At 46.4% G+C, this 13,819-nt stretch overlaps 1 pseudogene across 1 annotated transcript in view; it reads right to left on the bottom strand.

The window, feature by feature from the left end:
- The window catches only part of LOC146866942 (lysine-specific demethylase 5B-like), a 492,309-nt pseudogene that overhangs the window by 38,481 nt on the left and 440,009 nt on the right, over window positions 1–13,819 (bottom strand). The window lies entirely within an intron of this gene.

Here is a 13,819-nt window from a genome sequence, read left to right as displayed (position 1 = left end):
ATAATAATAACATGGACCTGGTGGAGGAGCTCGACCTCACACCTTCCTTACACTTGTCTTTCAAGGAATTGAGGTCCTTATGCAAACTTAAAAATGTACAAATGGGCCTGCATCCAACCAAACTAGGGCTCCAGGAGCTCTTGGCTGAGTATGCTAAGGACCACCCATCTGAACATGGTGATGGCCAGTCAGATGAGGAAAGGGAAGCAGAGGAGGTTGACAACAACCCCCCCCATGCTATTCCCTAGGGAGGAGAGGGCACCCATACCCTCCAATCCAAGGATTAGCATCTGGGAACCTAGAGACTACACAGGTGGCTCTGGTCCCAGAGAGAACACTGGGGGACCCCCAGTGAAGAGGACAGCCTTGTGAGGCTGGCCAAAAGATTAGAGCTAGAGTCCAGGCTCCTGGCTCTAGAAAAAGAAAGGAGAAAGATGGGTTTAGCACCCATCAACGGTGGCAGCAATAATAAAAATAAGGATAGGGAGGAAACTTCTGACCTTAAAATCCCCAAAGCGATTGTCCCTAAATTTGAGGAAGGTGATGATATCACAAAATGGTTCACAGCCTTTGAGAGGGCTTGTGATATCAGAAACGTGAAGAAACCTCTCTGGGGGGCACTCCTGTGGCAACTGTTCTCTGGTAACTGCAGAGACAGGCTTCTGACCCTTTCTGGGCCAGAGGCAGGATCCTATGACCTCACGAAGAAAGCTCTGATTGAGGGATTTGGATTCACCACTGAGGAGTATAGAATTAGATTCAGGGGGGCTCACAAAACCCAGACCCAGTCCTGGATTGATTTTGTAGATTTCTCAGTGAAGACACTGGATGGTTGGCTAGCTGGACATGGTGTGCAGGATTTTAATGGATTGTACAATTTATTCATGAAGGAACATATTTTGAGTAACTGCACAAATGAAAAGTTGCATCAGCATTTGGTAGACCTAGGTCTAATTTCTCCCCAAGAATTGGGAAAGAAGGCAGACCACTGGGTCAAGACTAGGGTGACTAAGACAACCACTGGGGGTGACCAAAAGAAAGTGGTCCCAAAACCTCCCCTGGGGAAAGGTGGTGAGAATCCCCAAGATAAAAATTTTGAGTCTTCCAAAGGGCCCCAAAAACCTGTTCAGGTGGGTGGGACCCAAACTACTCCCTATGTGCCCCAACCATATAGGGGGAAGAACTTTGATCCCTTAAAGGCCTGGTGTAATACCTGCAGGAAGCAAGGACACTTAACTGTAGCTTGCCCCCACAACAAAGCCCCTAAGGCACCCAGTACAGCTACTCCTGGGGCAGCAAGCATACAAATGGGATCAGAGGTGTACCCTGAGCAAATCTGGGAACACACTGAAGCCAGTCTAGTCTCCTTGGGAGAAGTAGAGTTTGCCACTGTAGCTGTGTGGCCACCCAACTTAAAGAAATACTTGCAGTACCCCTGGGTGAATGGAACTAGGGTAGAAGCTCTGAGGGATACAGGTGCCAGTGTCACTATGGTGAAAGACACACTGGTTTCCCCTGAGCAATACTTGATTGGGAAGTCTTACCCAGTCACCAACGCTGACAGTGTCACCACTAGTCATCCCATGGCCATGGTAACATTAGTTTGGGGGGGGGGGGGGGGGGGGGGGGTTACTGGCCTGAAACAGTTAGTGGTCTCTCCAAAGTTGCCAGCTGCCTGTCTGCTTGGAAATGATCTGGAAACCTCAGCCTGGGCTGAGGTTGAACTGAAGGCCCATGCAGCCATGCTGGGCATCCCTGAATTGGTGTGTGTGCAAACCAGAGCACAGAGCAAGAGGAAGGGTGAAAAAGTAGGTCTGGAGCCTGGAATAATGGCCCAGCCAACCAAGAGAAAAGGAAAGAAGACTGGGGAACCAGCTTCTACACAGCAAACCATCCAGGACCCCTCTCCCCAGGGAGAGGATTTGGATACCCCTGAGGGAACTGAGTCCATGGAGCTTGACCCTTACCAGGTTGAACTCTTGGGCCCAGGGGGACCCTCTAGGGAAGAGCTGTGCCAGGGTCAGCGAGACTGTCCCACTCTTGAAAGCCTGAGGCAGCAAGCTGTTTCAGAAGCCAGGGGAGATATCAGTGGTACCCACAGAGCTTATTGGGAAGAGGGATTACTGTATGCTGAGGCAAGAAACCCCACTCCTGGAGCCACCAGGAGGGTGGTAGTGCCACAGAAGTACAGGGAGTTCCTCCTAACTTTGGCTCATGACATCCCCCTAGCTGGACATCTGGGGCAATCCAAAACTTGGGAAAGGCTAGTGAGTCACTTCTACTGGCCCCAGATGCACCAAAAGGTGAAGGAGTTTGTCAGCTCCTGTGTCACCTGTCAGGCCAGTGGCAAGACAGGTGGCCACCCAAAGGCCCCCCTCATTCCACTACCAGTGGTGGGGGTCCCCCTTGAAAGGGTAGGAGTGGACATTGTGGGTCCACTTGAGCCACCCACAGCCTCAGGGAACAAATTTATTCTAGTGGTAGTGGATCATGCCACTAGGTACCCTGAAGCAATTCCCCTTAGGACTACTACAGCTCCTGCAGTAGCCAAGGGTGTCTTCACCAGAGTGGGTTTTCCGAAGGAGGTGGTTTCAGACAGAGGTTCCAACTTCATGTCTGCTTACCTAACACACATGTGGAAGGAGTGTGGGGTGCAGTATAAGTTTACTACCCCCTACCACCCACAAACCAATGGCCTTGTTGAGAGATTCAACAAGACATTGAAAGGTATGATCATGGGGCTCCCTGAAAAACTCAAAAGGAGATGGGATGTCCTGTTACCATGCCTGCTTTGGGTTTTGGAGCCAGTGGCACCAAGGGCTCTCCAAGATAAATGGAGTGGCCCTTACCCTATCCTAGAAAGAAAGAGTGAGGTCACCTATCTAGTTGACCTGGGCACTAGCAGGACACCCAAGAGGGTCATCCATGTGAACCGCCTCAAGCTCTACAATGACAGGGCTGACATCACCATGCTGATGGTGACTGATGAGGAAGAGGAAGCAGAGAGTGAACCTCTCCCTGACCTCCTCTCTTACAGCCCAAAGGATGGGTCAGTGGATGGTGTGATCTTATCAGACACCCTCTCTGCCCAACAGCCAACTGACTGCAAGCAAGTCTTGCAGCAGTATGCTAGCCTCTTCCCCCTGACCCCTGGTCTGACCAACTGGTGTACCCATGATGTGGACACTGGTGACAATGCACCTGTCAAAAACAAAATCTATCGACAGTCAGACCAGGTCAAGGAGAGCATCAAAGCTGAGGTCAGCAAGATGCTGGAGTTAGGGGTCATTGAACCCTCTGAGAGCCCCTGGGCCAGCCCAGTGGTTCTAGTCCCCAAACCTCATCAACAGGGTGAAAAGAGAGAGATGAGGTTCTGTGTGGACTATAGAGGGCTCAACTCTGTCACCAAGACAGATGCTCACCCTATCCCAAGAGCAGATGAACTGATAGATAAATTAGGGGCTGCCCAATTCCTCAGTACCTTTGACTTAACTGCAGGGTATTGGCAGATTGGCATGGCCCCAGGAGCAAAAGAGAAAACAGCATTCTCCACCCCTGATGGACATTATCAGTTTACTGTGATGCCCTTTGGGTTAAAGAATGCCCCTGCCACTTTCCAGAGGCTGGTGAACCATGTCCCGGCTGGGCTGGAGTCCTTTAGTGCAGCTTATCTTGATGATATTGCTGTCTTTAGCTCCACCTGGCAGGATCACCTGATCCACCTTGGAAATATTTTAGAGGCCCTGCACAATGCAGGCCTCACTATCAAGGCATCCAAATGCCACATAGGGCCACATTGTCGCTCCACCTCCATTTTTACAGTCACCTGGTCCTCCTCCTATGCTATGGCAACAATGGAAGGACACATTCGAAGCTTATCTTGAGGCAATCAATGGCGATACTTTCACTTCTAAAAAAAAGAAAGCGTTACTCATGTACAATGTAGGTGCTGAGGCCAGGTCGATTTTGCAAACTCTACCTCTGGAGTCAGTTTGGATGTGCACCAGTGGAGGGGAGGATGGCGATTCACTAGTCGTTGATGATTATGCTTCGCTAATAAAAACTCTTGACAAAAGATTTAATCCTAAGCGCAACGTAGTTCTGGAGCGACATAAATTTTTGCGGCGCGCACAGATGCCTGGTGAATCTATAGATGACTTTGTTGCTGCTCTCAGAATTTTGGCTGTCAAGTGTAACTATAGGGAATTTCGTGATTAAATAATTCGCGATCAGCTGATTGAACGCACATGTGACAAGAAGGTTCAACAGAAACTTTTATCCTCAGATGATCCTGATTTAGAGACTGCTCTTATCTTAGCGAAGAGTGTTCTCAACTCTGTATGAAGGAGTTAAATACACCTGTATCAACATCTGATACCGCATCTTTATCTGAAGTCAAGCTGGTTACTACAAAAGCTCCCATCAAATCAATCAGGGGCACCAATACTAATGTTTCCCGTGTACCATCTGTGCCTAATTGCCCGAAAATGAGAGCCGAAGGACAACATCCTTCATGTTATCGTTGCGGCAGCACCTCTCATCTGGGAAATTTCAAAGTTTTGTTTTGCTGTAAACCAGACCTGCTTCAAATGTGGGAAGAAGGGACATTTGGCTCGCATGTGCAAAGGAACTCTAGCCCACAAGGTACCCCCACGTACTGTAAGGGCCATAGAAGAGGACTGTGTACACCAGTATGAAGATGGTGAAAGTTATGAATTATTAATGCTATCTTCGTCATCTATACATGAAGAGGGTGTTGTAGAAATAGCTTCCATTGCAGAGGGTCAAAGAAGGAAAAACCCTGTGTGCACCATAAGTGTGAACGGAAAGGGCGTTAAATTTCTTGCCGATTCTGGTTCCCCTTTTACTCTCATCAATGTCAAGGATTTCAAAAGTTTGGGCGACATTCCTGTAGCTCACTCAAGTATAAGGATTTTTGCTTATGGTGGCAAAAGAGTGGAAGTAGTAGGCAAATTTAAGGGGAACTTAGAATTCAAGGGTGATTGTATTTATGGTACTGTATTCATCGTGGAAGAAGGTGCAAATTTGTTAGGATGGCATGAACAAGGTGAGCTAGGAATCATCCTTGATCCCAATCATGCGGACATGGTTTATCCAAACGGGAAGCTAAACAATACTATGCTAGTCTTTCTGATGTTGCTCCTGTGCAGAATATCACGACTGATTTGCGTGTTGAGAATGAGTGGATTCAAAATTACCCTGAAGTTTTTAATGGAAAGTTGGGCAAACTTAAAGGATTTCAACACCGTATTGTTCTTAAAGAAGGTGCTAGGGCTGTAACGCACAAAGTGCGAAAGGTACCGCTTAGTATGCGCAGTGAGTTGAGACAAGAGTTGGAACGGTTATGTTCCCTTAAGGTACGACCTTGGGAAGAACTCTATAGCTGATGTAGCCAGGCTTCGACCTATCCTTTATTGGCGTCGCCTATGGACCACTCTGGCGTTGGCACAGTATGCAGAGGGTTTTCTTGATATAATGTCGCTGGTGGGCTCCCGGAAGATTGCTTGGCTTAATGAAACTAGAAAATCCCTTGAGGCTCTGGGGTTGAGCGGTCTTTGGGAGAACCCTACGGCAGCTACTTTCCCATCTAAAGCTCTCTTGAAGGAGAAATATTGGGAGTTGATCAACACAAAGGTATTTCTTGCCACTAAACCCCTTTCGCTTTCTGACGAATTCATGAATATCAAATCTGTCCCTAGGCTAGAACATTTTTGGGATCTTGTAACCAAAGTTTTAGATAGGAAATTATTTTTCCAGATGCGGGTGGGAGCGTTGCCCTTAAATTCATTTGTAGCCCGGTGGGAACCTAAGAAAAGTAATTTATGCTCCTTCTGCAAATCCCAGGTGGAAACATTAGCGCATATGTTTTTTGTATGCCCTGCCTATTTGGCCCCGAGGCGTGTATGGTTGAAACCCGTTTGCCAACTATTGGGTTCTAGACAGAGTGCTGAAGCAGGAAGACTTCTTCGCATCTGCACTGACCCGGTAATTGTTGTGGCTGTTGCTAAATTCCTGGGGTGGGCATGGATTATAAGAACCAAGTGTAACAGTTAGTAAAGTCAGATGTCCGGTATGTTACACCCAATGATTTTTTATCATATGCATTTTTAAAACTTGTAAATATTTTAAACAGTATCGTTTTTATACTGTCTTTCTGCTAAATTTATTTGTGTATTCTGTACCTGTACTTGTTTTGTCTCGCTTTTATGACTTTTGTCGAATAAAGCTGTTTGGATTGGATTGGTTATGTGCGTTGGGAGTGATTGAACCCATAGAGGGGTCTGAATGGTTGTCACCTATTGTTTTAGCGCGCAAAGCTGATAAGTCTCTTAGGATGTGTGTGGACTTGCGTGATCTGAATGCTTGTATATGGGTGGATCATCAACCCCTACCGAACATTAATGAGATGTTGTCAACTTTAGAGGGTGCTAGGTATTTTTCTTCCCTTAACATATCTTCTGCTTACCACCAAATTGAACTGTGCAAAGACTCGAGACATCTCACGTCATTTGTGACTCCTGATGGAGCTTTCCGCTATTTGCGTATGCCGTTTGGTTTGGCATCAGCTTCCGCAGTGTTCCAACGTCTCATGGGAAACCTATTCAAGAGCACTGCGGGGGTGGTGTTCTTTCAAGACGACATTCTTATTCACAGGAAGACCATTCAGGAGCACAATGCCAGAGTTAAGCACGTACTAGAAATTGTTAAGTCTAGTGGGTTGACATTAAGAAAAGACAAATGCAGATTTCTTTTCTACAAGAAGGGGTAGATTACCTTGGTCACCATATCTCTGCTAGAGGAGTTGAACCTAAAATAAAATTACTAGATGCTATTCAAAATGCTCCTGAACCTAAGAACAGGGATCAACTACGTTCTTTTCTGGGGCTAGTGGAGTACTACGCAAAATTTGTAGCTAATTTTTCTGATAGGACTGTATGTCTGCGTGGTCTCCTTAAGAAAAATGTGAAATATGTGTGGTCTGATCAATGTGCGTCTGATTTCAAGTTGCTGAAAGAAGCAATTGTACAAGCACAGCCACTTAAACTATTTAACATCAATGATCAATGCATTGTCGCCACTGACGCCAGTAATGTTGGACTTGGTGCCGTTTTAATGCAAAAAAGATCGGACAATAGGGAAGAAATAATTGCTTTTGCTTCCAGAACACTCCGTGGTGCCGAAGGAACCTATTCTACCATTGAAAAGGAAGCTTTGGCGCTATGGTGGGGTGCACAGTATTTTCGAAATTTCCTGTGGGGCAATGATTTTGTTCTCAGGACCGACCACAAACCTTTGGTGGATCTTTTTACCACCAAAGGCGGGGGCAGAGCAACACCTCGTATTGCTAAATGGCAGTACAGACTCAACGAGTTCAATTATCGTTTGGAATATGTTGCTGGGGTAAAGAATTGCGTGGCTGATTGTTTGTCAAGGTTGCCTCTTTCTGGAAATGTTGTAGAATCTGAAAATGATCATTTGGAAATGGTGTGTGCGGTCAGCGCTATAGCTGATACGGGAGCTGCTTTGTCTGAAGTGGATTGGAAACTGGCCATTTCTGAGGACGTTGAGCTCAGTAGGGTGATAGACTATGTAACCCTGGGTTGGCCTAATAGTACTACTATTCCTTCGGAATTCATTCCTTAGTTGAGAGTTAGTGACGAGTTGTCTCTGGTTGATGGAATTTTGCGCAGGGGTGGGTTACCGGTTGTTCCCTTGTCATTACGAAATAAGGTTTTAGAGTTAGCCCATGAAGGTCATTTGGGTATTCGGGCGATGAAGCGGATAGTGAGGGAAGATTTTTGGTGGCCGTGTGTTGACAGGTCCATCGAACATTGTGTTAGAGATTGTGGTGCGTGTGTATTGAGTGACAAAACTCAGGTAACCTGCCCATCTTCTGTCAGTCCTATTCCTGTCAAAGAATCACCTTGGTGCAAATTGGCTTTTGATGTGGCTGGTCCATTCAGTGGTTTAGGGAGTTCTCCCAAGTATGTGCTAGTTTTAATTGATTACATGTCCAAGTGGCCAGAAGTCAAGTTTGTGGACGGAATCAACTCTGGTATCATTATCAAATTTTTTATGGAGGTTTTTCTTTGTGAGGGATTTCCGGAGGAATTAGTAACTGACAACGGTACCCAGTTGGTGTCTGCTAAAATGCAAGATTTTCTGAAGAAGCATGGCATCAAACATATACTCACCTCTCTTTACCATCCACGTAGTAATGGGTTAGTTGAGCGTTTCAATCGTGTTATCAAAGAGCAGTTACAGTTGGCCTCCATAAATGGTCTTGATTGGAGGTTGGTGATTTCGGACATGCTATGGGCGATAAGAACTACTCCACACTACAGTACTGGAATGTCTCCGTTTTCCTTGTTGAGAGGTAGAGTTGCGGGTTCCAAACTTAACAAAGATTGGATGTTAAGGAAGGTGATAGATTCACAAAGACTAGGGATGGTAGCTGATGTCAGAGCTGCTACTCAAGCCAGGTATGGATCTAATTGTCCCAAGCAGTCTTCAGTGTGTCAAGGAGACTGGGTAAGGATCAAGAAACCAGTGCTCGTTCGTAAAGGTTTTTCCCGGTTTTCTGCCCCTGTGAAGGTCAGTAAAGTGAGAGAACATGTGGTTGTTCTGGAAAATGGGAAGGTTTGGAATAAGTCTTCTGTTTCAGTTGTGCCTAAGCCAAAAGTTGAGTTTGTGAAAAACAAATTTGGTATCAACACTCGTGGTGCAACTCCAGTTCCTGGCATTGATGTTTCTAGGGGTTGCACTTCTAGGAGCAATCTTGCTCCTCAACAAGGTCTTGTGAGGACTAAATTTCTCCCTGCAAGAACTAGATCATTCCCCGTCAAATTACAGGACTATGTTAGATTTTGATTAGGAGGGGTTGTGAGTGTTGTATTTAATGAGGGTTGTTGTTTTTTTTGTGTAGGGAGGGGGGTGTGTTGGGTGTGCTAACCACGTTCCTTGCGCGGAACCTGGAATTAAGGTTTCGTGCAGAGAACGTGGAACGGACTTGGACGGCAGTTGCTGCCGGGGGGACTGCTGAGCTGGACGTGAATAAAGAGGTTTCACCATACCTGCGTCCTCGTCCTCTTTTCACTAACCTACAATCCACGTCTGCTCTGAGGCTGCCCAGGCTGCCACACAGCAGACACGTTGCTGGACCCCTGGGTGGGAGAGCCCCTGCTCTCCCGGGCCTGCAACAATGCACATCCTGGGTGAGGTGATAGATCTCCTCCCCCAGGATGAGCAAAGGGAAGCTTCAAAGGCCTGCCGCCTCTAGGAGTTTCCCCAGGCCACTGCAACCCCCCACTCTGGCGGGAAGCTTGGCCGGAAACCCCATACAAGGACAGGGGATGTGCCAGCCTGCCAACCCCACCCCTCAGGTGGGGGAGGCGAGGTGAAGCACATCTCCGGGCTCTCGCCATCTTGAAGATGGGAGGCCCTACCCTATCAGGATTAGGCTACTGCCCCCTCCCACAGGAGAGGGGCAGGATAGGGGGTGTACCCACCCCAGGACAAGGACCCATTGGTCCCTGGCCTTCACCTAGCTGTAACGCACCTATATCTAGTATTTAGGGGCACCCTGAACCTTCCTTCCCCAGATTCCAGATTCCGAAACTACAAGAAGAGCGAGAAGAAAGGAAGACCTGCCCTGCAGCTGCAAAGGAGAGGGAGACACCAACTGCTTTGGCCCCAGCCCTACCGGCCTGTCGACCTCGGACTTGCTCCTGCTCCAAACCCGGCCTCTCTTGTGGCCAGCAACCTCAGAAACCCCGGAGGACCTGGCTACCTTTGAACTCTAATCCCCTGGGACTCCCATGAGTAGAGGCTCTACTCAGAACCTACCTTTCACCCCTGGCAGCAGCCCGGAACCGCGATCCCAGCCCACTCTGCACCCGCCAAGCCTGGCCGGTGCCGGAGTGAACTAAACCCACGAGGACGACCCCACGGCGACTGTGACCTCGAGTCCGGCACCCAAGGACCCCCCCTCGACTATCCTGAAGAAGCTTGCAGCCTCAGAACAGAGTGCCACCCCAACCGCGATCAACAAGAGGGTAAGATTTCCGACATCAAAAGGCACCCTTGCACCCGGCGCCCCACGGCCCTCTGTGCCCAATCCCGGGGTACCTACCTATCCTCCAACTATCCAACTTACCCCTCGAAGTGGTGGTGGCACCCGAAGAGTCCTCGTCCCCGAGCCTGCAGTCTTTTTCCAAACCGGAGATTTCCCATAGAAATCAATTGAGCGCCCGACGGCTCAAAAGCACCCTGCAGCCAGCCGCCCGAGTGGCCCTGGCAGTGAAAACTCTACTCTAACCCACTTCCCCACTTGCCCTGAGTAAGTGACCAGGAGCCCAGCTCCCACAGCCGCGTGGCTTGCCCGACAGCAGCCACCAACCCAGGCCCCCCTATCCCTCGTAGGATAACATTGGGCCTAACTCTCTCTGCACCCGTCCGTCCTGAAACCGCTGAGGGTGAACTGACTGTACCTACCCGACACTGGGGGACCCCTGAGTCTATGCCCAGAACTTCAACTCTGCCAGTCGAGTACTTACCCTTAAACCGCTAACTTCATTTTCCTCATAGGGTAACATTGACTGGCTTCTTCTTGGAAATTCTTCTAAGTGTGAACTTTTCAAAACTCAAAATATTCACCAAAAATCAGCCGAGTACCAAAAACGAATTTACTCACCTGCTCTTAGGTGAGCTCCCAGTGCTGGATCTTGGTGCCCAGCACTGACTCTGAAAAGTACCCACAACTATACTTACCTTTAACTCATTTTTGTTCCATAGGAAAGCATTGAATGCTTTTCTGTGAAATTTCTGTTAAGTGTTGATTTCTGTAATTTCTAAATATTCCTCAAAATCGTATAACATCTGAAAACGTAATTACTTACCTGTTTTGGATAAATGTCCCAGTACTGAGTCCAGACACTCAGTACTGGATTACAAACGTAACGATAACCTACTGTACCTGTAACCTACATTTCCTTCCATAGGGAATCATTGATTGTTTGCTCTGAAATATTTTCTAAGTGCTCTATTTTCTGAAATAGCTACATATTAGTTAAAAATCATTACAGTACCAAAGTTGACTTTTAACAGCTGATTCTGAGAACTGACCCAGGACTGGATCTAGGATCCAAGCCTGGAATTACAAAAGTAATCTACAAAGTAATCTGTTGCATATAATCTGAATTTATCATTGAGCTCAATATATTGTGTTTAGAAGTAGAGTTGCCTACTGCAACTATTTGTAACTGTTTACTAAAAAGTCAATTGCACATACAAAAGTATTTTTATGAAACATCTCCTGTTGAGTAAGTATATTTTAATTCCAAGTGTTGGTTCTAAAATAAAACAAGCATATATTTTTTATATACAAACCATTGGCCTAGAGTTCAGTCATTGAGTGTGTGGAACTATTTGCTGACTGAGTGTGTACAACAAATGCTTTACACGTCCTCTGATACTGCCTTACTGCTCGACCAGGCTACCACTTTGGAGAGTAAGGTTATATCTAACTTTAACCTCTGTTAAACCCTTGGGGTCTGTGGACTCTGTACACCCTGTACCTATTAAGGAACAGTATATACAGAGCCACTTTCTCACAATTGGCCAATCTGCGAGTCTGCACCACTCTGCACCGACGCCCATGGCCCTAGTTCAAGTGGCCCAACACCACAAAGAGGTCTCCCTGGCGATACTGTCCTGAGATCTGGTGATCTCTGACCTGCCTTGAATCTCCAATCAACGCCTTCAGCCCCTTTCTGGAGGATCCCCCCGACTGCGACCGGAGAAAAACCCGACGCCTTAAGACACTCCTGCACCAGATGTCCCACGGCCTTGGGTGGCCCAACCGACTGTGTCCCAGCATCCCCAGGCATTCCAACTTACCTCTCCAAACGATGGTCACCTCCAGATGATCTTCGTCCCCGAGCCTGCAGTGTTTGTTGCAACCGTAGAATCCCCATTGAAATCAATAGGGCACCCGTTGCCAAAAACAGCAACCTGCACCCAGCCGCCCCAGCGGCTGCACTTTGTGTGCAAAACTCGGTTCCCCCTTTGTACTGAGCTTGACACCAGGAGCTTTGCTCCCACAACCTTGTGGCCTGCTCGTGAGCTGCCACCAACTGGAGGCCCCCTTTCCCCCATTGGATAACATTGGGCCTCAGCACTCTGCATCAAGCCGCCCTAGTGTCGCTGAATGTGCTTTGAGTGCATACTGACCCTGGGGGAACCCTGGTTCTAACCCCAGAAATCCAACTTCCACACCAAGTACTTACCTGTAATCCGATAATTCTATTTCCCCCCATAGGATTGCATTGACTGCTTTTCTTTGAAAAAATGTGTAGTTGTTTTGAATGAAACTCTAAGAAACTACAAATATACAAAAACTGTTTTACTTACTTTTTCTCTAGGAAATGTCCCAGTGTGGTAGCTAGGCATATCACACAGTAGAAAAAGTAATCTAAAAAGTACTCCAAAAAGTAATCAAAGTATTTTAACCGTAATTTCAACTGTATTCAAAGTATTTACAGACATTTAACAAAGTAATTTTCATTCAGCTTGCTTGTATTGTTCAACCTGGCTTCAAATATACCATTTAAACGTACCTGTGCCAGGGTTGCTTGGTTCTAGAAAACAAATATAACTAAATAATATTTTTGATATAAACAAATTGGTCTGAGTTCAGTCTTTGAGTGTGTGACATCATTTCTTGCCTGAGTGTGTACAATAAATGCTTAGCACTACCCTCTGATAAAGCCTTACTGCTCGCCCACACTACCACAAATAAAGAGTAAGGTGCTATCTATTTTTACCTCTGCTTATCTTTGGGGTTCCACTGGACTTTGTTCACAGTACACCTCACTTTGGTATAGTATATACAGAGCCAGCTTCCTACATAGATATTTCAATTTCCAAGGTCTTCTCTCGGTGCTTAGTCTTTAGCTTGTTCTTAGAGGGCTCCTTATAGGAGTTTTTCCCCCTCATGTCTGCCCGTTTCTTTGGAGGAGATGATGTTCCCTCTCTTTCATACCCAGATGGGTTTTCCGTAGCCTTCTTTTTCTGCAAGTATAGAAGACATCTGGCTTCTCTATCCTTCAATGTTGTAGCCTAAGACATGGGACAATATATGCAGTCTTTAGGCTTATACAAGCTCTAGATGGGCTAAAAAGGCCTTTCTTAGATCTCGGACAATTTGTTTTCTTATCAGAACTAAGCATCCAAGATAAAATTCAGTTTGAGGTCAAAAGTTGAAAGATATCAACTGGAATAGTGAAGAACTGAGCAGAGCTCAGGGAGACTCCCTTTCACAGGACATGAAGTAAGAAATCTGAGGTACGGTTGCCCTTGAGGGCAAGCGCTTCAGAAGCTGCTTCCTGATTGGCTTAAGTGTGGTCCTTATTAAAACAATGTGAATTGGTTACCATGTCACTTGTTTTAACTATGCTTTCTTTGCACTTCTTGTTTAATTGCCGTGGGGTCTAACCTCAATTACGGGGATGATTCACGCATATTAATCATGAAAGATTCAATACTGAATAACTACATAATATCTACAAACACATGGTTTATGATGGGTCTTGTCTTTAGAAGTTAACGTGATAACATTTATTTTGTTTATCAATGGTACAGAAGATACCTCAGACTATTTTATTTACACGAATGACCATGCACATGATGAGAACCTTATGTTTTAACAATTTCCCTATATTACTTCACACAGATTTTAAGCATTTTAAAATAAAAGCCCTTTTCGAATTCTACCCATCGTAAATTGAAAACTGGCACA

Source organism: Triturus cristatus, chromosome 1_2 (assembly GCF_964204655.1).
Source record: "Triturus cristatus chromosome 1_2, aTriCri1.1, whole genome shotgun sequence".
Classification (NCBI taxonomy): domain Eukaryota; kingdom Metazoa; phylum Chordata; class Amphibia; order Caudata; family Salamandridae; genus Triturus; species Triturus cristatus.
Note: the sequence above shows the minus strand (reverse complement) of the source record. Positions and strands in the feature narration are given on the sequence as shown.